The sequence below is a fragment of the Bison bison genome, unplaced genomic scaffold (assembly GCF_000754665.1).
Source record: "Bison bison bison isolate TAMUID 2011002044 unplaced genomic scaffold, Bison_UMD1.0 scf7180017864516, whole genome shotgun sequence".
NCBI classification, from domain to species: Eukaryota; Metazoa; Chordata; class Mammalia; order Artiodactyla; family Bovidae; genus Bison; species Bison bison.
The window spans coordinates 2702252-2707146 of record NW_011495069.1 but is presented as its reverse complement, the minus strand read 5'-3'; positions in this window follow the sequence as shown (position 1 = coordinate 2707146).

The following is a 4895-nucleotide window of genomic DNA, read 5'->3' as shown; positions in this document are numbered from 1 at the left end:
AACACTCTGTCCTTTGAATTTTCCATTACAATGAGTCTTTGTGATTCTCTTTTTTTCTAACGTTTTACCATCTTATCAGAGATAATAATGGCAGTCTCTAGCAGGAATATTTCTGGCCATATGGCGTAATATGAAAAGCACGCAAATGCCAACCTAAAAACATTGCCCCCACCATGTCATCACGCTTCAATTCCCTCCCATTAGAATTCTGGCTTAGAGTGAAAAGAGGCTCTCAAATCATCTGATTCACAGCCCTCCCTTGGCAGAGGGGCACCCTGGAGGTCAGAGAGGGAAGGTTCTACCTGGAGGGGTGTCCTCACTCCCAAGCCAGTGGACCTTCTTCTGCATGAGTCGGTATCAGTCACTGCCCACCACCCCTCTGATTGTCATCATGGACAACCCAGAGTGCCCAGGGAAGGTCAGCTGTGAGGATACCCATGCCAGGCCCGGCTCCTGATACCAGGAGGGGAAGAGGAAAGAGTTCTACATCTTACATCCAGCATCCTGAGACTGACTTTGGAGCCAATTTAATGCACCAAAGGATTCCCATCAAATTGGAATGCAGCCTACCTGGGAAGAAATAAACTTCAGCAGATTCTACTCCTAAATATAGACATGATACTCCACTGTGTGTAATATGCGGATAAAATCTCCCAGGGCTGGGATGAGCCTATTCAGTGAGATAAAGCATGTAAAAACGCAGTGCACGGGCAAAGCTCACAGTGGACAGGGTTAAACGTTCACTCCCTCTCCATTTCTTGGCATGCGGACAACATTCAGGGCTTTGAGGGCAGGAAAGAGCCTGATGCCATCGAAAGGATGATCATCATAAATTTTAAACGGTGAAGCAGTTCTGTGCTGGCCAAACAAACAAGAGAAGGGCAGATGTGTGTGCTTTGCTGCTGTGACTGACTCAAATCCTGTGTGAAAAATCACCAGGAGATGAGGTCTTAAAGTGCAACGCGGGTGGGTGGGGAAGAGAGGGCCGCGTTTGTTAGGAAGCGTGGTCCTGAGGCGCCCTCTGGCGTCCGTTTTGTTCAGGCTGCCGGGAGGAAACAAATTTGGTTTAAACCTCGATTTCCCTTTGTCAGGGCGGGCAAAGTGTGTTTCAGGGCTAGTGAAATCAGTCCTCTCGTATCTTCAGTAATAAACAAGCTGAGAAGTAGTAAGTCCTTAAAGACATCTCAGAATGACGGTGCCAGTGCACACACGAGAAGCCCAGGAAGAAGGGTCTGACTCGGGAGAGATGAAGGCAAGGCGGTGTTCTGGGCGTGATGTGGCGCTGGGAGGAGGCCCTGGTGACGCCACAGCTGTTTAACCATCTGACAGGGTGAAAAGTAGAACTTGAGAACAACCTCGGCGCAGCCCGCTTTCCCAGGAATCAATAAATATTTGGTGAACGAGTCAATGATTCCATCTAAGTCCTGTTTGTGTGTCTCTATAGCCCTGACACTTGATTTCCAGCTGTAGACTTGGTAGAAAGGACTGAAAAGAGGAAAGCAGAACCCTGAAGTTGATGTTGGAGGTTCCAGGTAGAGCCCTCTGCTTTGCCAGTTAGCAGCAGTGGGTCATTCAAGACCTCACTGCTCAGGAAGCTTATAAGAACAGAATCATGGACCTGATCCCAGACCTGCTGGTTAACAAGACCGGGTGGTTCATACATACACTGAAATCAAAGAGCCCTGATATATGGCCAGAGCTCTGGTTTCCGCACTTGTCAAATGGAACAGTGACACTTCCCGGGCAAGCTGGTTGTAGCAAGGTTTAATAAATTAGCATGTATGAATGTACACAAAATAATGCGGAGCGCCTTATAAAGAATCCCATAAGTGAATGACAGTCGTAGTAACAATTCCTAACATTTATCATGCGCTTGGCGCTCACCAGGCACTGTTATAAATGCTGTTTCTCAGTTCTTTGAGCAAGTGAATGAATGAATGAGGCATGGGACTAAACCGAGGCTGAAAGAAAGCTCTGTCACCTGAAGGTGTCATAGCTTGCCTCTCCGATTTTGATGACAGGACTTGGATGAGTTTTGCTTTTGTTCCCACTTAGCCCCTAGCATAAGCTATGAACCAAGTGTTCAAATAACTTGCTGAATAAGTGGTTAGAAATCAAATCACATTGGAATTCCCGAGTTGAGTCCCATTATGACTTCATGGACATTTGTCTGCTTCCTCAGGGTTCTTTGTAGTCTCTGGAGAACTGAATACCGTATTAAATTTCATTCTTCCCCTCAATACACTTTCATACAAACTATGCTCCTGGCCCCTCGCTGAATGCTGGAGACAGACAAGTCTGATGTGGCCAACCTCCAGACAGACACCACCAGTCACTCTTCACTAGCGAGTGTTGTAATGGAGCCAAATTCGGGCTCTCAGAACCAAATGTTCCTCAGCCCTTCATTCTCTATCCAGTCCACCAGCCCCAGCTTCATTTCCCAGTTTGATTTCTATCACATCACTCTTCCGCCCTGAACCCTCTATGGCTCCCCATTGTCCACCAACCCCTGGCATTCAAGCTTGGTTTCATGGGCTTTTCCAGGCCTTCATCCAGCCACATGGATTTCTCTATGCTCCTCACCACTGCTAGGACAGGCCCACCTCCCTTTGCAGCTCCACAATAGCTTCCTGCAACCTAGAAGGCTCCCTCTTCATAGACTCCTCACCACGCTCACATCCGCGTGCTTGAAGGCACATCCCAAATGCTGCCTCTTCCATGTTTTTCCACCTGGAGATCTCGCCCTCCTCTGAAGGACCAAGCAATGTGTCCTTACCTTTCCTAGGGATACGTACCCATTATTTGGGCTCTCACTTTGGGTTCCTACATGGTGCGGGCAGACTGCCCTGAATTGAAATCTGTGGTCTTGGACCCATCATTTATTCCCTCCTGTGTAAGATGGGGACAGGACCATCAACCTCACCAGGTGGTTTTAAGGTTTAAATGAGACAACTTATCCCAAGTGCCGGAGCCTCAGAGAGCTCCATCTGCGCTAGGTCACTTTGCATTTTTGTCTCCCCTGTCGAATCCATCACACGACAGATGCTAAGTATCTGTTCAACTGAATCCACAGATACATGATCATGGTGATTTTACGGAAGTGGCATCATACACATGATAAATACTGTACTAATTTACTTGAACAGCCCCTTGGCTCACTACTCTGAGTGCTCATTTATCTTCAGTGGACATGTGTTTGGAAATCATTAACCTTTTGTGCCCTGAACATATGTCCTACAGAGGCAGTAAGGCAAAACTGGCTCGAGAGATGGTGTGCAGCATTTTCCTGGAGGGCCGCTACCTGTGATGTGTGCCAAGGTCAGAAATGCACACGGAGGCGGACTTGGAACATCGAGAATACGTGGTCAGGAGGGATCGGGAATGCCTGATGTTTGGAATTCATTCAGCAAGCGCAGGAATAGTCTTCTGGGAGCAAAAAGACACGTGACTAGCGTTTGAAGAAAGGAGTCCCCAGTCTGCCTCCAAATGAACTGTCCATCCTTAGTAAACTCTGTCCCAAACTCATGGGACATCCCACTCTCCCACTCGAGGGGTTTATGCTGGCCCTTCGATCCTCAAAACCTCACTCCCCATCTACACCTCCTACTTCCCTTTTCATGCCTCATCTAAACGACACTTCATTCCCGTCTGAACTCACAGCCTTTTCCTGTCAGAACCTCCTGTTACGGCCTGTCTTCTCGTGGGTCATAGTTATGTGTCCACTTTCACCGCTGGGCTGAAAGGTTTTCAAGGACAAGGTCCATGTCTGATTCAATGCCCAGAAATAAAGATTCCAACACAGCACAGGTTCAGTAAATGATAAACTCCTGGATGTTTGGTGAATATATTGAACAAAAGCTGAATATCTTGATATATCTAAGTCCCTCTACATAGGGAATCTCAGACAAGTTTCTCCAAGACGGAAAAGTTTTTCTGCTGCCAAACCAGAATCCATGAATCAGCAGGACTGGTCTAGATCCTATTTAATGTACAAAGTTCTAAATCACTGCATCACTGCGGGCTGAGTGCCCGCTCTGTCCAGCAGTCCAGCTAAACCCATACTGGAGCAGAGCATTTATGACAAATCTTGGTTGAATCTCAAGGCTGACATGCACTTTCTGCCCATCTGGGGAACAGGTAACTTTAATGCTGGGTTTTCCAACCCTGCTTTCTTCTAGACAACCATAACTAGTTACCAAGAGGGGACATGGGAACAGCCACTTGCCCTTCACGGCATCTCAGTCTTTGGCACCATAAACTCTCCCTCACGCGGAGTCAGCAAGGCTGCAGCCTGGAGGAAAACATAAACGACAAACTGTACTCCTGTAATTGTCCCCTGAGGCCCGAGGACACTTCTGCCCTTGCAGACTCACCCAACCTCACAGGTCGCCAAGACCCCGGCAGGAAGCCCCAGGACCACCACGCAGCACAGCAGGCAGCCCCCGGCCCCAGCCCCAGGTGAACCACTGAGGAACAGCACCAAGGAGGCCGTGGACGTTCTCCGCCTGGGGTCGGGGGACAGATCCCCACATGGGGCAGCACTCCAGTCCTAGCAGATCTTTCAGAGATTCTCAGTTGGGTGAGCAGGGTCCGGCGTCTGGGCCTCGTGGGCTCAGGAACTGGGTAGCATCTGTGCACCCCAAGGTCTCCGGGTCATGGAGCGAGGCAAACCGCATGGGGAGGACAGTGACCGAGAGGGAAGGGACGGCCTCGCCAGCTGCTGGAGTCCTCACCCACCCAGGGTGGCAGCAGAGCCCTTTCGGTGTCAAGGTACCGTGGAGCCCATCCACAGGCTGCTTGATGAGCACACAGAACAAGATCAGGCGGGAACCCAGAGGCCAAAACCACAAGGCTGCGATGCGGCTGGCCAGACGGCAGCAACCCTGGCCTCCGGA